The sequence below is a fragment of the Leopardus geoffroyi genome, chromosome X, assembly GCF_018350155.1.
Source record: "Leopardus geoffroyi isolate Oge1 chromosome X, O.geoffroyi_Oge1_pat1.0, whole genome shotgun sequence".
Taxonomy (NCBI): domain Eukaryota; kingdom Metazoa; phylum Chordata; class Mammalia; order Carnivora; family Felidae; genus Leopardus; species Leopardus geoffroyi.
Genome location: NC_059343.1, coordinates 57271038 through 57298537, shown reverse-complemented (window position 1 = coordinate 57298537; position 27500 = coordinate 57271038). Strand labels below are relative to the sequence as shown.

The 27500-nt window shown below is 35.8% G+C and overlaps 1 protein-coding gene and 1 pseudogene across 5 annotated transcripts in view; both read right to left on the bottom strand.

Annotated features, from left to right (window-relative positions):
- Positions 1 to 27500, bottom strand: part of EDA (ectodysplasin A) — a 431757-nt gene that overhangs the window by 87953 nt on the left and 316304 nt on the right. The window lies entirely within an intron of this gene.
- LOC123595253 lies at positions 14881 to 16525 on the bottom strand (annotated as a pseudogene).

The window sequence follows — 27500 nt, the reverse complement described above, 5'->3', positions numbered from 1 at the left end:
CAAAAAAAGCCACTTTTAGCTTTTTCCACCTAGAGACACTAAAGCAAGTTGGTGCCCTGCAACCCCAGTGGAATGCTTATGGCTAGAAAAAGTTTCTATCCAAAAAATCTCTAAAAAAAAAACAAAAACAAAAAACAAACCCAGTGTGTCCAAGACTCAGGCAAGAGCAGGTCAACATGAATACTTTAGGGTTAAGATTAGGTCTGGAAGCATCAAAAGGCAAAATGAACACCTGCCAAGAGGGGCAAACTAAGACAACGAACACTTTATTTTTGTTCTTTTTTTTTTAACCACTTGTACCCTCTGCTCAAATTACATCACATTTTTGAGGCTGATGTTATGTTTGTATGTAAAATGAGAATAACCTTCATTTAATGTGCAGGGATAATGCGAGGATTAGAATGCCTAGCACAATTCCCAGAACCTAGTAGGAATACAATAGATGAAAGCTAATTTTAGAATTGAGCCTGAGGTCTATATCACAGCACGTGGCTTATTTAGTCCATAATAAATGAACTAGATATGTTAAATAGTTTTATTAAATAATTTCAAATCTGCCTAAAATGAACATAATTCATGGCTGAAAGAATCCTAGAGGTCATCTAAGGTTTTTGATTTAAATGTGTAAGTGTTTTGTTCTGGCAGAAATTTGATCTCATGTGGTCATCAGCTCAAATTCTTTTGCTGAGGTATTCTGTAACTAAGTTATTCAGAAAAAACATGTGTTATTAGAGCCAAACAGCTAACATCATAGTTAAGTGTAAAAGAATATTTTTATAGTAGGCAAAATCTAATCAATTAAGACCAGGTATATTGGTTATATGTTAAAGCACAGATATATCAATATGACTATAATCTCACTCCATTTCTGCAAACTGAAAGATAGGAAGAAATAGTCCTTACAAAAGGGTGAGAGAGAGGAAATAACTGACTCCTTGTTTCCTAGTTTAGACCACTCAGTTCTGCAAGGAAAGTAATGTAGCAAAGGTAGACTACCATTGTCAAAGAAGCTATGGAGATCAGACAGCACAGACATTTGAGTTGTGACCAAATATCAAATCACAAGGGGAGTAGAAAACATACCTTGGATTTTACTTTTATTTTTCTGGATTTTCTAAGCTACGGACACCTGAAATCATAGAAAAATCAGAGCCACTTGAGTTGTGACTGAACGTAAATCACATGGGGAGTGGAAAACATACCCTGGGTTTTTCTTTTCTAAGTTAAAACAGAAGCAATAAAAACAATGAAGAACACAAGGGATGAAAGAAAAAATAGAGTGGACTTCATCAAAATTAAAAACTTATGTGCTACAAATGATACCAATGAGAAAGTAAAAAGACTACCCACAGAATGGGAGAAAATATTTACAAATCATATATCTTATGAGAATCAAATCTACAATATATATAGAACTCAATAAAAAATAATCCACTTGGAAAATGGGCAAAAGATCGGAATAGACATTTCTCCAAAGGTGATACGCAAATAGCTAATAAGTACATGAAAAGATGCTCAACATCATTAGTCATCACGGAAATATAAAGCAAAACAACAATGAGAGACCACTTCACACCCACTAGATGGCTATAATAAAAAAAAAAAACAGATAGTAAGTGTTGGTGAGAATGTGGAGAAATTGGAATCCTCATACCTAGTGGGATTGTAAAATGGTACAGCTACTTTGGAAAACATTTCTGGAAGTTCCTCAAAAGGTAGAACAGAGAGTTACTATTTGACCCTGAAATTCTACTCCTGGGTATATACTTAAGAGAGATAAAAATATATTTTCATTAAAATGTGTACATGGAAGTTCACAGCAGTATTACTCATAATAGCCCAAAGTGGAAACAACTCAAGTGTCCATCAACTGATGAATGGATAAAATATGGTATATCCCTAAAATATTATTCATCCCTAAAAAGAATGAAGTACTGATACATACTTCAACATATATGAACCTTGACAACATAATGTATGTTGTCAACAAATATTGTATGATTCTATTTATATGAGGTACTTAGAATAGGCAAAGTCACAGAGACAGAAAATAGAAGAGCAGTTACCAGGAGCTGGTGGGAGTGGGAAAAGGGGAGTTATAGTTTAATGGATGGAGAGTTTGTTTCTCTTTGGGAGGATGAAGAAATTTTGGAAATGGAAAGTAGTGATGGTTGCAAAACATTGTGAATGTACTTCATGTCACTGAATTGTATCCTTGAAAATGGTTAAATGGTAAATTTTATGTTATATATATATTTTATCATGATAAAAAAAAAAGTATTGATACATGCTACAAAATGGAGGAACTTTGAGAATCTTATGCTAAGAGAAAGAAGTCAGACACAAAAGACTATATATTATATGAGTTCATTAACATGAAATGTCCAGAATAGGGACATCTACTGGGACAGAAAATGCATTAGTGGTTGCCTAGGGCTGGGGGAGGGAACGGAGAAGTTAGGAGATGATAGCTAAAGAGTTTCTTTTTGAAGTAAGGAAAATGTTCTAAAACTGATGTTGTTGTTGGTTGTACAACTCTGTGAACAGTCTAATAACTACTGAGTTGTACATGTTAAATGGGTGAAGTGTATGCTATGTGAATGATATCTCAATAAATCTGTTTTAAAACAATAATGAGGATTATAACAGTGAATAATTAGTGAGCAATGTATTACTGAGGTGCTTTGGAATTTTGCTGTATGTATACTATTTAATATAATATTTATATTTCTATGTGTAGCTATTTTAATAAAACATTGATTTTAATTTTTAAAAAAAGAGAGAAGTGAGCTAATATCATTTTCTCAAATAAATTACATCTGTCTAAAGGCTGGCTGGCATTTTTACTATACTGACAAAGGCCAAAGTACTTTGTGGCTACATCTGCAAACTACAAAGGAAGCTAACAGGAAATGAATTTTTCCCCTGAATGTTGGAAGTGCAAATGTAATCACATCTGAAGAACCTCATATTTATACGGTGTTTAATTTACAAAGCACTTTCTGATGTATTTATCCTGTTAATATCCTTGTGAGGTGATCAGGATAACTGTTAAGCCATCTACCTCCCATTCCCAAGAAATTAAACAGAGGTTTGATTCACCTAAATCCCACAGTTAGTTAGTAGTTGGACTAGATCTGAATTCTAAATCTATTTTCTGCCAACTATTCTGTTTAATCTGTTATTCTGTTCAAAAAATGAAATCACACAGTGCTCCATAAAAAGGATACATTTCTACATAGGAAAAGCAAACAAAAATATAAAAAATATATAAATAAGCCATTAATATATAAAACTCTCATATGTTGTCCATTTGTTTCTAATTCCCATTTATCTTTTTGTGACCTCTGGACAAGTTTAGTATGTTATTTGCATTTGCAGCCTTAAAAAAAAGGCATGAATAGCATAAGATAAGCCCAGACAAGGTTTAGGGCAAATGGGTTCTAGGTAATAATATTGTTGATAAGTATTTTCTGGATACGTGCATTATATTACTTTAGAATTAGATCTTGACATGGTCTATTACTTCAAGGAACTGTCAATCTTACAGGAGGAGGAGGAGGTAAGACACAAAAACGATATGTGACCAATAAAGAAACAAACTGGAATTGAAGAGAATTAGGATAGAAGAAAAATGATAATGGACTCGAGGGTAGATAGGATGGCTTTGAACAATGACTTAAAAAGAGTTTCAGAAAAGCCTTGGTTGGAATGCCTCTTTCACGTCAGTCATTCCTCTGTAAAAGGGAGAGGAAAGAGATCCTAATCAGAATAGCAGTAAGAGTGCAGTTTGTATTTATTTTTCTCATGCAGGTCTCAACCTGAGATCATATAGAATGCGAAAAATGAGATCATATACAATATGATATTAAAGTCCATTGTTATGTTTTTAAGAATATAATTGTTGAGTGAATTTGCTTCACTGGACAGACAACAAGAAAAAATGTCAAATTATTTGGTGTTTGTTCCAAGAAATGCATCCAGAATCTTTGACCTTATCAATCAGTAATGTGAACAAAGAAAATAGCTTCTATAATCTCTATGGCACTTGAAAAAAAAAAAAAAGAAGCTATTCCTCTATTAATGATTTTCATATAGAGCCTCAGGCAATATGGAAAGAACATTTTCAAGACCTGGCACATAATCCAAATCTGACCTTTGTATTCTTTTTTCCCTTTACAGCTATCTCCATTAAACTGTTTCCTAAGAATACAGAGGAAGCTATGACTGAAGACAAATGGATGCACCTTGTTTTCTTCAGATTGTTACACTGCCACCAGAAGCCTGCTTAATACCCAGTGGGAGAATTTATCAGGTACTTTGTTGGAGACCAATAGGTTGAAACAGTGATTCTTAGTTCTGGTTTTATAATAACCCATTGGCTCTCTGATTTCTTCCAGGGATATTAGGAAATTCTTAGAAAATTAATTTCAGCTCACTTTGGATTTTACTATAAATATAGGCCAAATGGCATTTCTTTTGGGGAGGAGAAGAATCTTGGCCAGGGAAAGAAATCCAAATCCAGCTAACATTAGAGTATTCCCACTCCAGAAGTGGCACAAAAGCAAGCTATGACTTTCCATTACTTCTCTGGTCACAGAGATTGTGAGAAAGGAGATAGATAACTTTGATGTTCAGGTTCTAAAACCTTAAAAGCACACACACCTAGAAAACTACTTAATTGTTAATGGTGGCTATGTCTGGAAACTGAGGTTGTGATGTTACTTTCCTTGTGTTAAATCAAATTTCTCTCATGTTTAACTTTGTTTTAGAAGGGACATGCATTGCTTTCATATTTATTAAAACTTTCAGTTGAGATTTTAGAAGCCAAAAATGAAATAAATTAGAATTACTAAGTCTAAAAAGACAAACTAACTAGCTTCAAGTCTGAAAACAACTGGTTAAAAACATATAGACCAGTGCTGTAGAATTCTTACACTGCCACAGCCACAATTTTGAGCCACATATGTACTTTTAAATTTTCTATTAGCCATATTAAAAAGTAAAAAAGTGAAATTAATTTTACTTAATATATCCAATTTATTGGATTTTAACTCAATATATCCAATATATTATAATTTCAACATGTAATCAATGTAAATATGTATTAATAAGATGTTTTACATTGCTTTTTTTTTTTTTTTTTGGTACCTAAGTCTTTGAAATCTGGTGTGTATTTTACATTTACAGCATATCCTAACTCACATCGGTCTATGTGTAACTCACTTTATTTAGTTAAAAAAAAAAAACACAATGGAACAATCACCTGGGAACCAATCACTTAAAACAAAACCTAGGACTTTGTAAAAACTTACATCCAATCATGCAGTTCCTTCTCACTCTCACCTCCTCTCTCTCCCCCACCCGAGGTAAACTATCCTGAATCTTGTGTTCATCATTCTTTTCATATAATTTTCATATAATTGTATCACATTTATATGTATTCCCAAAAAGCTTTCTTTAAGAAAAAAAACCTTAGCTGTTTGTAACTATATAATGGTTATAATACTGTATTTAATATTTTGGAAATTACTTTTTTCAGTATTCAAATAGGTTTTGTGTAATTATAGGTCCAAGGTGATGTTTCTTTTTAATTTTTAAAAAACGTTTATTTATTTTTGAGAGACAGAAAGAGCACAAGTGGGGGAGGGGCAGAGAGAGAGAGAGAGGGAGACACAAAATCTGAAGCAGGCTCCAGGCTCCAGAACAGAGCCTAATGTGGGGCTCAAACTCATGAGCTGTGAGATCATGACCTGAGCCGAAGCCCAAAGCTCAACCGACTGAGCCACTCAGGCGTCCCATAAGGTGATTTTTGTCTTAAATGCACTTATTACATACATACTATTTTTATTTTTTCCAGTTTTATTGAGATATAATTGACATATAACAGTAGATTAGTTTATGGTGTACAAGGTAATGATTTCATATATATATATATTATTTTAGAATTTATTAATCTTAAAATGGCTTCTAGTAGAGTTGGTTAAATACCATACATATTTCTTTCTAATTACAATTTTATATGGTTTTTGCCTAGCAGCTTTTTAAAAAAAATTTTAATGTTTAATAATTTTTGAGAGATGGGGGAGGGGCAGAGAAAGAAGGTGACAAAGGATTTGAAGCAGGCTCTACACTGACAGCAACAAGCCTGATGTGGCACTCAAACTCGAGCCGTGAGATCATGACCTGAGCTGAAGTCAGATGCTCACCGACTGAGCCACCCAGGTACCCCAACGAGCAGCTTTAATGTATAGTTAATAGCTTACTTACTTGGCACCATAGAAGTGACTCCACAGCAATGAGTTTTCTGGATAACTAAAACTTACTCCAATAATAGCAAACTTTGAAATCTGACAGAAATCTTTCTAAAATGTTTTGAGACTTCTTTGTCTTGTCATGTCAGATATAGTTGTCTGTTGAGGACTAAGCATCACTATGAAAATTCCCTACTGGACCATTGAGTGACGTGCTCAGTGTCTACTAAGGCATACAGGGAAGTTAGAACCCCTACATGAATGATCCCAAGTGACTTCATTTTTCTTGTTCTGTTTTTAGAATTCTGTCTTTATACTAACTATGCCTTCTTAGGGTATCATTTTTCTTACATCTAGTAGACCCCTTCTCTCATTAAAAAATTTTTTTTAATGTTTATTTATTTTTGAGAGAGAGACAGAGCGCAAGTTGGGGAGGGGCAGAGAGACAGGGGGAGACACAGATTCTGAAACAGGCTCCGGGCTCTGAGCTGTCAGCACAGAGCCTGATGCAGGGCTCGAACGCACACACTGTGGGATCATGACCTGAGATTAAGTCAGTCGCTTAACTGACTGAGCCACCCAGGCACCTTGACCCCTTCTCTCATTTTAATTGGTTGTCAGACAACTAAGCTCATTATATTAGTAAGCAACCTTTATTTTATATACAACACTAAATCAAGATGCTTAGTAAAGTTGGCACTACTCCTCTCTTATAGGTGTAGAGTGAGAGGCCTCATTGGCTTGAGATTTTGTTTCCAGATCATAGGGCTTTTATCCCACCTCCTGTGAGGTGTCCAGGCTGTGTTCTGGATGTTTGCAGTTGCTAAATAAAAGACCTCTGAATAATCAGGGTATACTGAGAATAAGTATATTTTATTTACAAAACTTGTATTCTGTATTTTCCTGCAAGATGGACAAAATCAGATGTAACAAACTATCGATAGTAATACCAGTTTGTGATATTCAATTTTTATTCTTTAATTTTTTTTTTGAGAGGGAAGGTGTAAATAAGCAAGGAGTGGGGAGAGAGAGAGAGAGAGAGAGAGAGAGAGAGAGAGAAGCAGGGTTTGTGTTTTTACCTGAAGTGGGGCTCGTGTTCACCTGAAGCTGGGCTCAAGCTCACCCAAAGAGGGGCTCAAGCTCACCTGATGTGGGACTCGAACTCACAAGCTGTGAGATCATGACCTGAGCCAAAGTCAGATGCTTAACTAACTGAGCCACCCAGGTGCCCCTCAATTTTTATTCTTTAACTTTTAATTCATTGGAGGGAGAAGCAAAAGAGGTCTCTTAAGCCTTATTTAAACTACAGACTCCACCTTGATCCTAACAGCACTTTACATTTTCTAAGTGCTTTAGTATATATTATCTCTTTTGATCATCACAGTCCTGTGAGATAAGCAGAATAGCTTCTTTTCTCCACTATAAACATGGGTAAGAGACCATGATGTTTGAAAAAAGCATTCTTATCCATTTTATCTATAACCTGACAAGTAGATGGATTAGTACTACTCTTATGTTACAGTTGATACTAGTAATTACCAATTATTGAGCACCTGTTATGTGCTAGCATTGAATTAGGAATTTTATATTACCTCTAATCTTTATGATATCTTATCAAAGAAAATATCATTATTGTCTTTATATAATGAGAAAACTTATGCTGAGAGAGGTTATGTGACTTGGCCAAGGCCACAAAGCTAAAAGTAGTAGACCTCGGATTTGAAATTAGGTCTCTGTGATTTTAAATTTGAAATCAGGTCTATATGGCTTTAAATTCTATGCTATTTCTCTGCACCAAGGTGTCCGAGAGAGAAATCAAGGGTCAGAAAGATTGCTCGATAATATCAACTGAGTTTTCTTTCTTGTATATATATTTCAACCATATACTGGCAGCTTTACTGTACTAAATTTGGGCCTTATTTCTGATAGCTTCTGGATTTTGAATACTATGCTAGGGGATGGGGAGAAGAGATTAGATTCAAAATGCTGAACTGAAACTTGAAAACAACCTGAGTTAAAATATTTGTACCACAAATATACTCCTCTCCCTTAAGCAAGTTACAGTGTAAACCTAAGTTTATAAAGTTTTGGAGATGACTTGTAAAGATAATGCACTATACAAACCAATGACTCTGTGACTAATGAAAGAAGTTTGTCTTTACAGGGCACCTGGCTGGCTCAGTCGGTTATGCGTTGGACTTTGGCTCAGGTCATGATCTCATGGTTCATGAGTTCGAACTCCGTGTCCGGCTCGGCTGGCTCTGTGCTGACAGGTTGGAGCCTGGAGCCCGCTTCAGTCTCCCTCTCTCTCTGACCCTCCCCTGTTCATGCTCTGTCTTTCTCTGTCTCAAAAATAAATAAACATTGAAAAAACAAAAAAAGAAGTTTGTCTTTGCTTTTGAACAAAACAGAGATTTAAATGTGTAACATGAAATATAAAATTTCACTTTTGAAAGCATGCAATTCATACTTTAAAATTTGATCATTTCAATGTAGTTTCTATTTTTAAATAAATGAAATATATCTGAAATTTGAGGAGAGAATAAAATTGCTGTATTTACAATAGCTGAACACACTGTCAGGAGATACTGTGAAGCTATCATGAGGAACACATTCTTTTTCCATTTCCTTTTTAAGAAGTCATATTTCTAAACAGATCAGGATCAAAACATAGCGAATTACCAAGTCAATCTTCTTCCAGCTCTTCTGGCACAATGTAAGATAATGATGTGCTGAATTTCATCTACATGACACTACTAACTTTCCGGCTATAGGCTAGGCCTATGAGTTGTTTTGCTATAGAGAGAAGAGATCTGCACAAAGCCACCTTCTAATTAGTACACTATTTAACAAATAGCATAGGTTGCTTAGAACCCTGGCTTGGCATATGTAGTACCTAAGTGAGGCTAAACCCTCAAGAACTGACCTAAATTACTACAGTACTAGATTCATTAAAGAGGGTATATACTGGAAGCAGTGCTAAAATGCAGCTAAGAAAAAAATAAATAAAATGAAGCTAAGACTCATAAGTCTATATATAGCAAAGCATCCTTGGTACTTAATTATTTCAAAAATAGCTCTCTCTATATTTCTGAACATGTTAATGGCATAGGATCTATGTCTTCTAAATCAGCTTGGAATCCTAAACAAGAAAGAAAGTAGGATGAATCATTGATTTCAAATTATATTGAGGTTCTAAATGTATTTTGCTACCTTGCACCAGAGATTACTAAATAGAATATCAGAGAGGGGTACCTGGGTGGCTCAGTCGGTTAAGCATCCGACTTTGGCTCAGGTCATGATCTCGCGGTTCATGAGTTTGAGCCCCACATCGGGCTCTGTGCTGACAGCTCAGAACCTGGAGCCTGCTTTGGATTCTGTGTCTCCCTCTCTCACTCTGCCCCTCCCCCTGCTCATGCTCTCTCTTTCTCTCTCTCTCAAAAATGAATACACTAAAAAAAATTTTTTTTAGAATATCAGGGAAATTAAAACTGCTACAAAAGTTAAAAAAACATTACACATGGCTTATATATCTTGTATTTAGTAGAAAGGAAGAGTTGTGTTGGCCTAGCTAGTATTTCTTTCTCAAGTGAACAGAGGGTAGAAAAGAGACACAGTGAGGTGGGGAAGATGCCAAGATAATTTGGGACTAAAATACCATTTATGAAATGTCTGAGTGGGCATTTGAAAGCTTCTCAGGCAGTTCTGGGATCTTAACACATTTTCTCTGCCCAATGGTTCTGGCTTCCCTCAGTCCTTCTTCCAAGCTCCTACATTACATATTGGTTTTTATTTAAGCCATGAGGAGAGCTAAGAGACCTAGGGGGTTTGGTTAGCCTTTGCATTTGCTGTTCCCTTTGTCAGAATTGCACTTTCTACTTTTCTTTATTCAAGTCCTATTCAGGGAGAAGATATTTGCAAATGACATATCAGATAAAGGGTCAGTACCCAAAATCTACAAAGAACTTATCAAACTCAACACCCAAAAAACAAATAATCCAGTGAAGAAATGGGCAACAGACATGAAAAGACACTTCTCCAAAAAAGACATCCAGATGGCCAACCGACACATGAAAAAATGCTCCACATCACTCATCAGCAGGGAAATACAAATCAAAACCATATTGGATACCACCTCACACCTGTCAGAATGGCTAACATTAACAACTCAGGCAACAACAGATGTTGGTGAGGATACGGAGAAAGAGGATCTCTTTTGCATTGTTGGTGGGAATGCAAGCCACTCTGCAGCCACTCTGGAAAACAGCATGGAGGTTCCTCAAAAAACTAAAAAAAAAGAACTACCCTACGACCCAGCAACTGCACTACTAGGCATTTATCCAAGGGACACAGGTGTGCTGTTTCGAAGGGACACATGCACCCCCATGTTTATAGCAGCACTATCAACAATAGCCAAAGTATGGAAAGAGCCCAAATGTCCATCGATGGATGAATGCATAAAGAAGATGTGGTATATATATACAATGGAGTATTACTCGGCAATCAAAAGGAATGAAATCTTGTCATTTGCAACTACGTGGATGGAACTGGAGGGTATTATGCTAAGTGAAATTAGTCAGTCAGAGAAAGACAAAAATCATATGACTTCACTCATATGAGGACTTTAAGAGACAAAACAGATGAACATAAGGGAAGGGAAACAAAAATAATATAAAAACAGGGAGGGGGATAAAAGAGACTCATAAATATGGAGAACAAACTGAGGGTTGCTGGAGGGGTTGTGGGAGGGGGGATGGGCTAAATGGGTAAGGGGCATTAAGGAATCTACTGGAATCATTGCTTCACTATATACTAACTAATTTGGATGTAAATTTTAAAAAATAAAAAATAAAGTTAAATTAAAAAAAAAGTCCTATTCATCCTCCAAAATTCAATTCAAATTTCATTCCCTCCATCCATTCATGTATGCATGCCTAGTATATGGCAGCCATTGTGTGCTTCTCCTTGGAGATGTATTTAATGTATTGGATTGGCCATTTTGTGGCTCCCTCCTGTATGCTTCCACTACAATCTCATACCTCCATATAAGTACTAATCACCTCTGGGAATTATTTACAAGATCCTCTTTTATGAAGACCATGGGCTTCCAGAACTAAGGAACTTTATCTTAATCATTTTTGTATCCCTGCGTGTAATATAGCACAGTGCTTTGCACATAGTAGATGGCTAGTAAATCTCTAGCTATTCATTTATATTTGTTATTTTCTACTGACTCATCTAACTTGACTCTCAATCTTTCTATTCCTATTACTCTACTAAAACTGCTCTCATCACTGTTGCCAACAACATCCTTCTTACTGATTTCAGTAGATGGGTGAGGCACACTTTTCCATTGGCTTTACTAAGTTGGATAATTGTAAGCTAGAGCTGCTAGCCATCTTTCCCATTTTATAGGGAGAACCTGCCTGAAGAATGAGGTGAATACAAAGGAAAGCAGAGCTGAGAGAGTACTGGTGAGATCACATGAGCTCCAAGGTTCAGCCATATCTTAAGCCAGCTTCATCAAGGACTTTACAGTTAAATAAACCAATAAATCTCATGTCCTCTTCTTTTTATTATTATTATTATTATTTTTAAAAATTTACACCCAAGTTAGTTAACGTATAATGTAATAATGATTTCAGGAGCAGAATTTAGTGATTCATCCCAACAAGTGTCCTCCTTAATGCCCCTTGCCCATTTAGCCCCCACTCACCCAAAACCACTCCAGCAACCCTCAGTTTGTCCTCTGTATTTAAGAGTCTCTTATGGTTTGTTTCCCTCTCTGTTTTTATATTATTTTTGCTTCCCTTCCTCTATGTTCATCTGTTTTGTGTCTTTTTTTTTTTTTAACATTTATTCATTTTGAGAGACAGAGACAGAACGCAAGCAGGGGAGGGGCAAAGAGAAGGAGACACAGAATCCAAAGGAGGCTCCAGGCTCTGAACTGTAAGTCCAGAGAACCATGTGGAGCTTGAACCTGCAAACCATGAGATCATGACCTGAGTGGAGGTTGGATGCTGAACCAACTGAACCACCCTGGTGCCCCTCATCTGTTTTGTATCTGAAATTCCACATATGAGTGAAGTCATATGATATTTGTCTTTCTCTGACTGACTTACTTCACTTAGCATAATACACTCTAGTTCTATCCACGTTGTTGCAAATGGCAAGATTTCATTTTTTTAAATCTCTGAGTAATATTCCATTGTATATATATACCACATCTTCTTTATCCATTCATCAGTAGATGGACATTTGGCCATGCCCTCTTCTTTAGAAAAAAAGATCTTAATACAGTTTAGGCCAGCTATCTGTCACTTGCAACTGAGAGAGTCCTAACCTAGCTAATGATCTCCATATCCATATTTCCAGCCCAGATATTTTTCCTGAGCTTCAGATGCATATCCCCAACTGCTTACAGGTTTTTTCTTCTTGAATTTCACACAAGTACCTGAAATTTAAAACCTGTTTAAAACCACACATCTTCCTTTTCTGATTGTTATCTCAGTGACTAGTATAGCACTTTGCCAGAAACCTGGGTGGCTTCCTTGACTCCTCATTTTCTCCCTTCAAACAAACCACCAAGTCCTAATTTTTTCCTAAATAAACCTGTCTGGGGCTCCTGGGTGGCTCTGTTGGTTAAGCTTCTGACTTCGGCTCAGGCCATGATCTCATGGTTTGTGAGTTTGAGCCCTGCATCAGGCTCTGTGCTGACAGCTCAGAGCCTGGAGCCTGCTTCAGATTCTGTGTGTCCCTCTCTCTCTGCCCTTCTCCCACTCACTCTCTGTCTCTCTTAAAAATAAAATAAACATTAAATTTTTTTAAAAATAAACCTGTCTACTTCTGTTTCCATTGCTGCTACACTAATTAAGTCACCATCATTTCTTATGTGTACCATTGTAACAGCCTCCTAACTGGCTTCTTTGTTTCCCTTATTCCCCTTCTAGTCCATTTTCTCTCCATTTTTTCCACTTTTTAATTATATTTTAAATAAATTATAGTAACACATGCTTATTGTAACAAGTCAAACAATATAGAAATAAATAAAGAACCACTTAAGAGCTATCCCTTTCCCATCCAACCTCTTTCCACCTGATGTAATCAATAATCCAGAGTTTGGTGTTTCTGCTTTCCACATCTGTTTGTATATTTATATCCATATATCTGTATCTATAAAAATTTTAGGGGGTTAATATCTTTCTTTTTTTTATATAAAAATGGAATTATATGTTACAGATTATTCTGAAACTTGATTTTGATTACCTAGTAAAAGAACATGGGTATTCTTTCAGTCCATACATAACATTCTAACATATTCATTTTAATAGTGGCATAGTATTCAATAGTATAGCTATGTCATAATTTACTCAACCATTTCCCTGCATGTAGATGCTAGGGTTATCCCTCTTTTTGCCACTAAAACAGTGCTATAATAAATATCCTTGTACATATGACCTAGGTACTGGTATTCTTATTTCTGTATGATAGATTCCCTATTCTGTAAATGCTAGATTATAAAGGTATCCTAATGTTTAATTTGACTGGAGATGTATTAATATCCAAAATGGGTGTAACAATTTATGTTCTCAAATATGATATATTACATTAACAGAATGAAGGGTAAAAATCATATGATCATCTCAATAAATTCAGAAAAGCATTCAACAAAATTCAACATTTTTCATGATAAAAATTCTTCATAAATTAGGTATAGAAAGAATGTATCTCAACATAAGAAAGGCTATATATTACAAGCTCACAGCTAACATCACACTTAACAGCAAAAAGCTAAAAAAGCTTTTCCTCTACGATCAGGAAAAAGATGAGGATGCCCATTCTCACCAATTCTTTCAACATAGTACTTGAAGTCCTATAGCTAGAGCAATTACACAAGAAAAATAAATGAAAGGCATACAAATTGGAATGGAAAAAGCAAAATTGCCTCTGTCTGCTGATGATATAAACCTATATATAGAAAACTCCACCAAAAACACCTGTTAGAAATAACAAATGAATTCAGTTAAGTTGTACGATACAAAATGAACATATAAAAGTCTCTTTCTATACACTATCACGAACTATTCAAAAAATAAATTAAGAAAAAGATCCCATTTACTATAGCATCAAAAAGAAAAAAATACTTAGGAATAAATTTAACCAAGGAAGTGAAATATCAGTACACTGAAAACTATGAAATGCTGATAACAGAAATTGAAAAAGACACACAAAAAAGTAGAAAGATACCCTTGTATTCTTGGATTGGAAGAATTGATGTTGTTAAAGTGTTCATATTATACAAAGCCACCTAAAGATTCAATCCTATCTCTGTCAAAATTCCAATAATTTTTTCCACAGAAATAGGAAAAACAATCCTAAAATTCATATGGAACCACAAAAGGCCCTGAATAGCCCAAGCAATCTTAAACCAAAAGAACAAAGCTGAAGGCATTACATTTCCTGATTTCTAAACATATTACAAAGGTATGGTAAACAAAACAGTATGGTACTGGCACAAAAACAGTCATATAGACCAATGGAACAGAATAGAAAGCCCAGAAATAAATTATGCATTTACAGGCTACCAATATTCAACAAGGATGCCAAGAGCACACCATGGGGAGAGGATAGTCTTTCAATAAATGGTACTAGGAAAACTGGATATGCACATGCAAAGGAATGAAATTGGACCCTTACCTCACAGGACAGAAAAATCAACTCAGAATAGATTAAAGAGCTAAACATAGACCTAAAATTGTAAAACTACTAGAAGAAACCATAGGGAAAACATGAACTTTTTATTGGTATCCTGCTCCCCAAAGAGTACACTGATTCTGCTGCCTCAAAGCCTCAAAACTGATGTCATTGGTCTCAGACACCCCTTTGCCCTCCACAAACCTGCAGGTGGTGGTCTTTTGGATGGTATACATGGAATTTCTGCTGTCTAGGGTGTCACCAAGATTGAAATCCTCTGTCTTCCAGCAGGTGATAGTAGGTGGTAATTTCAGTCCCTAGCTTGGCCTTGATATTCAGCAGGGCCTTGCACTCCTGGGTGTCTCTAAACAAGTCTGGGACAGCTCTGACTTCAAGTGCAGCAGGACTACATTGAGCTGTTCCATCTGCACAGTGAGTAGGCTTCCACTTCCCTCAGTTGTTTTCCAAGTTGGCCTTTAGATTCTCATGAAGTCCAGGGTGATTTCCCAGGAGCGAGTCACATGTATCAGCTCCATGAGCATTATCTCAGCCACTCCTATCTCAGCAGTCTGTGAGGTGATCACTGTGGTGCTCTCCTCAATTTTCTGGGACCAAGCTGGTACTTGTCCAGCTCCTTTTAGTTCTTCTGAGCCAGCTTGTCTTACTGGGCCTGGATGTCCACCATGATCTTGCTGAGGTTCTGAGATTTGGGGGCATCCAACTCCTCAGTCAACCTAGAATTGTCAATCAGGTTTTGTAGACCATTTACTTCTCCCTCATGGTTCTTCTTCATGAAGAGCAGCTTCTCCCTGAGAGTCTCAATTTCCATCTTCAGCTGCAGCTGAGTGACATTGGTGTCTTTGATGACCTCACAGAGCCCATGGATGTCATTCTCCACAGACTGGTTCATGGCCAACTCTGTTTCATACTTGAGTCTGAAGTCATCAGTAGCAAGACAAGCATTGTCAGTCTTCAGAACAATGCAGGCAATGCCCACAGAATTTGTATAGATCTGAGCCCTCAACTCCTCGATGGTCTTGAGGTAATGCCCCATTCTCTGACCTGGGGTCCCTTCTTTTCCAGGTGTTCACAGATTTTAAACTCTAGTTTCTGATTATCAGCCTCCAGGCTCCTCACCCTCTCTAAGTAGGAGGATGGGTGGTCATTCAGGTCTTTCATGATTTCCTTCTCACCACGGATATCCCCTATGCACACCAGGCCCCCAGTCATCCCTGTAGTCAGACCCCCAGACCTCCAGCCACCCTGTAAACTGGTGGAACAGGACACAGAGATCCAGGAGCCTGAGTCCCTGGTGCCTCATAAATGTTGGCCACACTGCTGACAGGCAAGATCTGATGGATGGACAACTGCACAGGGCCAAGGGACTAATAGTTGGAGGAGAAGGTAGAGTGAATGGTGAAGCTCATGCTGTTCAGGGAGGAAGACAAGATGCCAGGGCTCAGGATCAGGCTGTCAGAAAAAAGCTTCTTGATACTGGCCTGGGCAATAATTTTTTGGATATGATCTCAAAAGTACAGGTGGCAAAAGCAAAAACACACAAGTGGAATTGCATCAAATTAAAAAGCTTCTGCACAGCAAAGGAAACAATCAACAGAGTGAAGAGACAACCTATGAAATGGGGGAAAATATATATCTGGTTAGGGGTAGTATCCAAAATATGTAAGGAATTCAAACAACTCAATAGCAAATAATAATAATAATGAAATAAATAATAACAAACTGATTTAAAAATGGGCAAAGGACCTGAATAGACAGTTTTCCAAAGAAGACCTACAAATGGCCAACAGATATATAAGAAGATGCTCAACATCACTAATCACCAGGGAAATGCAAATCAAAACCACAATGGGATGTTACCTCACACCTGTTAGGATGGATCTAATCAAAAAGATAAGAGACAACAAGTGTTTGTTAGGATGTGGAGAAAAGGGAACCTTTGTGCACTGTTGGTAGGAATGTAAATCAGTACAACCATTATGGAAAATAGTTTCCTCAAAAGTTAAAACTAGAAATACCACGTAATTCAACAATCTTACTTCTGGGTGTATATACAAAGAAAATGAAATCAGTATCTTGAAGAGATATCTACATTCTCATGTTTGTTGCAGCATTAGTCATAATAGCCAACATATGGAAACAACCTAAGTATCAAATAAATGGAAAAGGCAAATGTGATCACACACAGATGTGATATAATATTATTCATCTTAAAAAAAGAGGGAAACCCTGCCATTTACAACAAGGATGAACCTGGAAGACATTACCCTAAGTTAAATAAGCCAGATACTAGAAAGACAAATACTGCATGATATTGCTTATATGTAGAATCTAAAGAATTAAACTCATAGAAGCAGAATAAAATGGTCACCAGGAGCTGGGTGTTAGGGGAAATGCAGAGGTATTGGTCAAAGGGTACAAAGTTTCAGTTATGGAGGATGAAAAATGCATAGCATGATGACTATAGTTAATATTACTGTATATATTATGCTTGAAATTTGCTGAGTAGATCTTAAGTGTTCTCATCACAAAAAGGAGGGAACTATGTTAGGTGATGGAAATGTTAATTAGTTTGTGGTAATTATTTCACAATATATATGTATATCAAATATCACATTGTATACCCTAAGTATATACAATTTTCATTTGTCAATTATACCTCAATAAAGCTGGGAAAAAACAATTTATATTCTTTCCACAAATTTTTGGTTTTTCCCACCTTCTAATTAGCATAGGATGCTATTATATTATAAAATTATTGCTAATGTATTTGGGTGAGGGGTAGAAAAAGGACATATCATACATGTTTTATTTATTTAAAAAATTAATTTTCTTATTTTAAATTAGTAATACATGTAGATATTTTAAAAATTCAAAAGAGGGGCACCTGGGTAGCTCAGTCAGTTAAACATCTATCTTTGGCTCAGGTCATGATCTCACGGTTTGTGAGTTTGAGCCCGCCTTGGGCTCTCTGCTGCCAGCGCAGAACCCGCTTCAATCCTCTCCCTCCTTCTCTCTCTCAAAAATAAATAAAACATTAACAAAATAAAAAAGTTCAAAAATAAAAATAATTACAACAATAAAAAATTCAAAAGATACAGAAATATGAAAATTAAGTTAAATTTCCCTTCACTGCAACTTTAAACACTCAGTTTTCTTCCTCCAAGCAACCAGTTACCAGTTATAGATTTATCATAATTTATTTCACCATTTCCTAAATAATGGGCATTTACATTATTTCCAATTCTCTGCTCTTTCAAATATTACAGCAAAGAATATCACTGTTGATAAATGATTTCCCACATGTGAGTATGTCTAGAAGTAAAAGTGGAATTGCTGGATCATAGTATATGCATTTAGCATTTGAAAATATTTTCCATATAATCTATTTTTGACATTAATCTTGTGCTACCCCATTGCCTTTAGGATGATTTACATGCTCCAAAAAAAAATGGATTCCAAGTTCCTGTATGATTTGTGCCCTGTTGGCCAGCTGATTTATCACTTCCTCTTTAGAAATCTATACTAAGCATACAAACTTGTTTTGGTTCCTCAAATGAACCAAGCTCCTCTTACTCTAAGTCTCCCTCATTTACCCTTCCCTCAAACCTTCACATGGCTAACTCTTTAGCATCAGTCAGCTTGCTGCTCAGATGTCACCCCCATTAGGAAAACTTCTTTGACCTCCCAGGTGTAGATCAGGTACTGATGTGTCCCATAGCACCACGGTGCTTACCCTATTATATCACTTACTATACTATGTTGAAAGTATCCAACTGTGAGCTTGATGAGGGTAGGGTCTTGTTCAACTCTGTGTCCCTAGTTGTCCAAAGAGAGAGCAATAAACATTTATTCAAACATTTACTCAATAATTTATTTGAATGAATGAATGAAAAAAAGAAGGAAGCTCTAGTAGCTCCTCACTTGTAAGACAAAAGAGGCCCTCCAGGTTTAGGAGTAGAATCTAGAGTAAGGCAGTGTTGCATAAGTAATCCACTACAAATTCAACAGGAGCCATCTGCCTACACATCTACATCTGCCTGTGATATTTTGAGAAGCCATACAAAGGGAGCTGACAGTTTAACACTTAGCCAAGAGATTAACCTTCTTATAGCCTTCACTTCTTAAAACCATATGCATGTTCTTAATCCTTACTGAGTCTCTTTACGGACGCTAATGAAAAGGCTCATTTCACCATCCAAACTGAAAGAAACCCTGAGTATTTATTTATTTATTATTATTTTTAAAAAAAATTTTTTTTCTTTTTTTTCCAACGTTTATTTATTTTTGGAACAGAGAGAGACAGAGCATGAACATGGGAGGGGCAGAGAGAGAGGGAGACACAGAATCGGAAACAGGCTCCAGGCTCTGAGCCATCAGCCCAGAGCCTGACGCGGGGCTCGAACTCACGGACCGCGAGATCGTGACCTGGCTGAAGTCGGACGCTTAACCGACTGCGCCACCCAGGCGCCCCAACCCTGAGTATTTAAATTTCACCATCCAAACTGAAAGAAACCCTGAGTATTTAATCGTGTAAACATATCTAATTGACTAAAACTACCTTAGATATTATCATTATATTATAGAAATCAGGAATAGTTAGGAACAAACTATAAGAGAATTAGAAGGAAACAATTAGATCACCTATTCTAGTAGCTAAACATTTTTTTCTTACCCTAATACATCTGAGGAATATGATATGATCTCATCAGTAATAGTATTCTCACTATAATGTTCTTAATGGGGTGCAGAGTGGTCAGAATGTCCAGGGCTGTGTATACCTTGAAGAAACCTCCTTAGATGATTATGAATTCTTACACTAGAGTCGAGAGTCACTGATTCTAGTTTAACCTTTATAAAAAACTATGATCAGAGAAGTAAAGACTTACCCAAGATCATCATGCTAGTATGCTAATAGCAGAACTGGGACTATAATCAGGGTCTCCTGACTTAAAGTTCATCATTTTTCATAATATTTAGAAACAAATAACTAGATGGAGTTTAAGACAGAGTGAGGCAGACCAGAAGTACCGTTAGTGAACCTCAGGTCAAGTGGGCCTCTGACCTCTTTTAGGCAAGAAATTCCTCAAAGATATCTGACCTTTACAGCATTTTCTCATGGAAGGCAGGCATGTTCACATTTTACCTTACATGATGCTGAATTACTTATGCTTGTTATGAGTATATATTATTTTTTAATTCAAAAAGTTCATAAATATTTTTAAGCAGCCTAGTATTTAACTAACTTTTACACTCAGTTCACTTTAGGACTTAGGTACTGAGGAAAGGAATTTGGTAGCTATATCAACTGTAGAGCTTGGTACAATGTCTTACAGGTAGTTGGTATTCTAAAAATGCTTGTCAACTGAGTGGCAGTGTCAAAAGCTTATGGAGATCATCTATTGCAGAGCTAGTCCCATCAATGAAAATATAGCTTTAAAGGGCATTTAGGAGTATGATCAAGCTAAGACATTTTAGCTTACTTAATGACTTATTTGATAGAAAGCCATTTTCCAGAGGGGTCTGCTGTGGGCACTTATACTGTTGGCTTTCATGACCAGTAGACAACCTTGGGGACTCTCTATCTGAAATCAACAATCCTTTTCAAGTGTACACACATGGTAAACTCTCAAAAGCTTTAAGTTAGTCTTGTGAACAAGCCCTTGTAAGCTCTCAAAATAATTTTAGTCTCTCTCATTTGATAACACCACAGAGATGGCTTACTGAAAAGCAATCAATATAAGAGCAATACTAGACTGAAGGCACATATTAATTCTAACTAACATTTATATAGGTACAAAGTCTGTTTCTTTGAGGCCATAGCCTTTCATATTCATCTGTATCAATTTAATGGTAGCTATGCCCTATTTCATTGTTATTGTTAAGAAACAAAGGATGGGGCGCCTGGGTGGCTCAGTCGGTCTCTCTCTGTCTCAAAAATAAATAAACGTTAAAAAAATTTTTTAAAAAAGAAACAAAGGAAAAAGGATATATTTCCATCTTGTTTCTCCACTTTGCTCTTTTATAATAGCAAAAAAGGATACTTTTTTGATCTGTCCAAAAGTAAACTACAAAGAAGAGATACTGACAAAAAGGGACACATATATACAGCCAGACAGACAGTAAGAGAATCACACAGAACTGTACATATGTGATCATGTCTTGTTATGAGGTAGACCATAGTTTGAGGCTTGGAGGCTTCTTCCTATGGGCTTGGATACAATCAGTGAGCACAACAAGAGACAATCTGGTTGAAAGGGAGTATATTTGCAAAAATGTAATGTGTTATCTATACTTAATTTTACCCCAAAGGCTGAGAAGTGATATATAATGGATTATCTATGAATTAATGAATGTGTGTCTAAAATATCTGGAACACCATGCTATTATATGTGTTTTCTGGAGAGAATATAGTAATAGCAGTTAATAATTTCTGACACATTTTTGCATACACTAACACTTTTGATTATTACAACAATAGCATTAGGTAAGCAAAGCTAATTTTCCCCTATTTTAAAGTTATGGAAACTGAAGCTCAGAGGGATGTCATTCTTCCAAGGTCACATGGCTGCTAAGGTGGCAATGACATCAGGATTGGGATCCAGAAATTGCGACTCAGGCTAGTATCTTTTCTATTACACCATGCTTCACTTTTTTATTCTTTCACTAGGTCAGAAATATGGGAGGAGGTCTGTTGTGGACAGATATTAATATTCTGATTGACTCCTGAAAATGCTCCTACAGGAAGGGAACAGATGGTTTTATAATAAAACTTATGAAATATGGAAACCACCTCCATGGGAATTCTGAATTCATATTATGTGATACTAAGACCTCATGACAGTCTGAATATACTCTACATTTCATTCTAACTAGAAAATAAAATTCTGCAGATTTCTGGAGAACCCAGCAAAAGATGACCAAGCAAGTCACCTAGAGCTATTATTACTTTGGAAACACAACACAAGGATGGGTCTCAGCAGGAAATCCTGGCACAGATTTCTGGAACAATTGTGACTCACAACACCTACAATGAAGGCATCATGCTTTCTTTACAGAACAAGACAGCTAAAAGACTTCATGTAATTAGCAAAAATTAACTTTGAACCTGTATCAAAATGCTTCATATTGGAGGAGAACTGACCCTTTGTTCGGGATTCTTGCTTCCTATTCAATGCCTTCATTTATAGAGTAATCCAAAAGAAGAAACTGAGATGAATGAATCCAATAATTTCTTGAATGGCAGGTCAAAAAGATTGGATATGTCCTGAATATGGCTACTGACATTTTTAAAGGAAAGGTATACTATGCCCGTGCTTATAATCAACTAGTTTAGTAGTCCAGTGAAAACAAGAAAAAAGATTTCTATAGCTTGATTTATTCTTGGTGAATTTAGGCAGGTTCCTAAGGATCACTACATACTTTACTTCTCTAAAGTGCGAATCATCTATTTGTCAAATTTTTTTTCTCCCATAGGGATTAGTGAAGATCATCAAGCTTAATTTCTATAGTTCCTAAATAGAAAATCTAGACTCCTTCTTTTCCCCATTTGTTTTCTCAGTCATTCATTTAACAAATATTTGGGTGTATTCTATGTGCTGGTGCTGTGTAAGGTAAAACTCCAGGACCTTCTTTGACCAATCTACCTTTACTTTATTTTTACCTACGGCCTATAAATGTACCTGCTTCCTCATTAAAGTGTAAGCTTCTCTGAGGGTCTTATTAATCTTTATAAATTTTCTGGTAGTACCTAGAGGCGTGTTAAATAACAACAACATAAAGTTTTGGGAATTGAAGTGAAATTAAAGGATAGCAACAGATCAAAAAATGTATAAAGGAAATAGAACTAATTTTCCTGTTTCTTTTTAAACTTATCCCTATTTTTGACCTTTGAAAAATATTTTCTCACTGAAATCTTTGCATGTTCTTAAATGTTCAAAGTAAATGACTTTTTCATTGACAATTGTGATGCAAATATGAGGTGGGTAACTAAATTTTTATTATAATTTATCAGTAACTTCTGGATTTAGAATCAACATCTGGTTGTTTTATTTTTTTACGGCATCCACTCTGATTTGCTTACCCCATCCTACATTTTCCTGTGTTCAGACAGTTTATAGATTCACTTTTGAAAGAGAAGTTATTATTTGAAAGAGAAGTTATTTATTTTTATAAAGCAGTCAGCTTATTCTCTTGAGATACAGTGATATACGATGTAGACTTATATATCCACCTGCCTCCTTAATGTACATACTTTGTTGTGTAACAGACAACTCAAATGTAGGATGCCTAAGTGAAACTTTTCTAGTTTCAAGTTTTTATTTAAATTACAGATAGTTAACATGCAGTGTAATATTAGTTTCAGATGTAGAATACAGTGATTCATCACTTACATAAACACCCAGCGCTCATCACAAGTGCCTTCCTTAACCTGTCACCCAATTAACCAATCCCCCTGACCACTACCCCTCCAGCAATGCTTAGTTTGTTCCCTATAGTTAAGAGTCTGTTTTTTTTTGGTTAGTTTCTCCCCTTTGTTCCACCATGTTCATCTGTTTTATTTCTTAAATTCCACATATGAATAAAACCATATGGTATTTGTCTTTCTTTGAACGACTTATTTCCCTTAGCATAGTACACGCTAGCTCCACTCATCTAGTTACAAATGACAAGATTTCATTTTTTTGGCTGAGTAATATTCCATTCTTTTAAAATTTATTTTGAGAAAGAGAGGCAAAGAGAGAGGGAGACAGAGAATCCCCAGCAGGCTCCATACTGTCAGCAAAGAGCCCAGTGCAGGGGCTTGAACTCACGAACCATGAGATCATGACCCGAGCCAAAACCAAGAGTAGGACACTTAACTGACTGAGCCACCCAAGTGCCCCATATGCCTTCTATATATATACTACCACTTTTTTATCCATTCATCAGTCAATGGACATTTGGGCTCTTTCCATATTTTGGCTATAATTGATAATGCAGCTATAAACATCAGGGTGCATGTATCCCTTTGGCCTTTTATTTTTGTATCCTTTGGGTAAATACCTAGTAGTGCAATTGCTGGATTCTAGGGTAGTTCTACTTTTAACATTTTGAGGAACTGCCATACTGTTTTCCAGAGCTGCTTCCATTCCACTTCCACTAGTAGTTTCCATTCCTACTAACAGTGCAAGAGGGTTCTCCCCTTTCCCCCTTTCTCTACATCCTTACCAACACCTGTTGTTTCCTCTGTTAATTTAGCCATGCTGATAGGTGTGAGTTGATAGTATATTATACTTTTGATTTCTATTTCCCAGATGATGAGTGATGTTGTGTCTTTTCATGTGTCTGTTAGCTATCTGTATATATTCTTTGGAAAAATGTCTACTCATGTCTTCTGCCCATTTCATAACTGGATTATTTGTTTTATGTGTGTTGAGTTTTATAAGTTCTTTATAGATGTTAGATGCTAACCCTTCATCAGATATATCATTTGCAAATATCTTCTCCCATTCCAAAGATTGCCTTTTAGTTTTGTGGTTTCCTGTACTGTGCAGAAGCTTTTTTATCTTGATGAAGTCCCAATAGTTCGTTTTTACTTTTGTTTCCCTTGCGTCTGAAGATGTATCAAGTAAGAAGTTGCTATGGCTGATGTCAAAGAAGTTATTGCCTTTGTTTTCCTTCAGGATTTTGATGGCTTCATGTCTCACATTTACGTTTTGATACATTTTGAACTTATTTTTGTGAATGGTGTAAGAAAGTATTCAAGTTTCATTCTTTTGCATGATGCTGTCCAGTTTTTCTAACACCATTTTTTAAAGAGACTGTCTTTTCCTATTGGATATTCTTTCTTGCTTTGTCAAAGATGAATTGACATGTAGTTGTGGGTTCATTTCTGGGTTTTCTATTCTCTTCCATTGAACTATGTGTCTGTTTTTGTGCCAGTACCATCCTGGTTTGATCACTACAACTTTGTAATATAGCTTGATCTCTGGAATTGTGATGCCTCCACCTTGGCTTTTCGTTTTGAAGATTGCATTTGCTATTCGGAGTTGTTTTGTTTTGTTTTGTTTTGTTTTGTTTTGTTTTGTTTTCTGGTTCCATGCAAATTTTAGAATTGTTTGTTCTGGCTCTGTGAAAGATGCTGTTTGCATTTTCATAGGGATTAAATGTGTAGATTGCTTTGAATAGTATAGACATTTAAAAAGCATTTCTTCTTCCCATCCATGAGCATGGAATGTCTTTCTATTTCTTTGTGTCATCTTCAATTTCTTTCATCAGTGCTTTATAGTTTTCAGAGTATAATCTTTTGCATCTTTGGTTAGGTTTATTTCTAGATATCTTATTGCTTTGGGTCCAATTGTCAATGAGATCAATTCCTGGATTTCTCTTTCTCCTGCTTCATTATTGGTATATAGAAATGCAACAGATTTCTGTATGCTGATTTTGTATCATATGAATTACTGAGTTTGTTTATGAGTTCTAGCAGTTTTTTGGTGAAGTCTTTCAGGTTCTCTACAGAGTACCATGCTGTCTGCAAATAGTGAAAGTGTGATTTCTTTGCCAATTTGGATACCTTTTATTTCTTCTTTTCTGATAGCTGAGGGTAAGACTTCCAGTACTATGTTAAATAACATTGGTGAGAGTGGACATTGCTGTATTGTTCCTGACCTTAGAGGAAAAACTCTCAGTTTTTCCCCATTGAGGATGATATGTGCTGTGGATTTTTTGACTATGACCTTTATGATTTTGGGGTAGGTTCCCTTTATGTATCCCTACTTTGTTGAGGGTTTTTACAAGAATGTATGCTTTACTTTCTCAAATGCTTTTTCTGAATCTATTGAGAGGATCATCTGGTTCTTTATCCTTTCTTTTATTAATGTGGTATATCACATTAATTGATTTGCAAATATTGGGTCACCCTTGCAGCCCAGGAATAAATCCCAATTGATAATTTTTTTAATGATCATTTAAAATAATTAAAATAAAAAAAATACTTTTTAATGTACTGTTGGATTCAATTTGCTATTATTTTGTTAAGAATTTTTGCATCCATGTTGATCAGGGATATTGGCCTTTTTTGGTGGAGTTTTTTTCTTTTTTGGAAGTCAGGGTAATGCTGGCCTTATAAAATGAGTTTGGAAGTTTTCCTTCCATTTCTATTCTTTGGAATAGTTTGATAAGAACAGGTATTAACTCTTCTTTAAATATCTGGTAGAATTCCAGTTGGAAGTTATCTGTCCCTGGACTTCTTTTGGTTGGGAGTTTTTAGATTACTGATTCAATTTTATTGCTGGTTATTGGTTTGCTCAAATTTTTTTATTTCTTCCTGTTTCAGTTTTGTTAGTTTACATGTTTCTAGGAATTTATCCATTTCTTCCAGATTGCCCAATTTGTTGGCACCTAATTTTTCATAATACACGCTTGTAATTGTTTCTATTTCTGTAGTATTGGTTGTGATTTCTCCCCTCTAATTCATGATTTTATTTATTTGGATCCTTCCTCTTTTCTTTTTCATAAGTCTAGCTAGCAGATTATAAATTTTTAATTTTTTCTAAGAACCACATCCTGCTTTCATTGATCTGCTCTACTATTTTAGTTTTGCTTCTTTATCACTTATTTCTGCTCTACTTATTACTATTTCCCTTCTGCTGGCTTTAGGCTTCATTTGCTGTTGTTTGTCTAGCTTCTTACACTGTAAGGTTAGATTGTGTATTTGAGATTTTTCTTGCTTCATGTGGTAGCCCTGTATTGGTATATCTTTCCCTCTTATGACCACTGTTACTGCATCCCAAAAGTTTTGGACCATTGTGTTTTCATTTTCATTTGTATTGATGTATTTTTTATTTCTTTTTTAATTTCCTGGTTGAAGCATTCATTTTTTGGTAGCATATTCTTTAGCCTCCATTTATTTGTGGTCTTTCAAAATTTTTTCTTATGATTGACTTCAATTTTCATAGTGTTGTGATTAGAAAATATGCATGATATGATCTCAGCCTTTTTATACTTATTGAGGCCTGATTTGTGACCTAGTATGTGATCTATTCTGGAGAATGTCCCATGTGCATTTGAAAAGTATGTGTATTCTGCTGCTTTAGGATGGAATGTTCTGTTAAGTCCATCTGTTCGAGGGTGTCATTCAGAGACATTGTCTCCTTGATTTTCTGCTTAGATGATCTGTCTGTTGATATATGGGGGGCATCAACAAACACTACTATTACTATATTACTATCAATGAGCTTCTTTATGTTTGTTATTAACTATTTTCTGTATTTGGGTTCTCTCAAGTTGGGGGCATTAATATTTACAATTGTGAAATTAATATTTACAATTTATCCATCTTTTTGATGGATAGATCCCTTTATTATGATATAGTGTCCTTCGTATCATTACAGTCTTTGGTTTAAAATCCAGTTTGTCTGATACAAGTATTGCTACTCTGGCTTTCTTTTGATGTTAATTAGCATGATAAATGATTCTCCATTCCCTCACTTTCTTTTTTATTTTTGTTTTAATCTTTCATTTGTCTTTTATTATCTTTAGCAACTAGGCAAT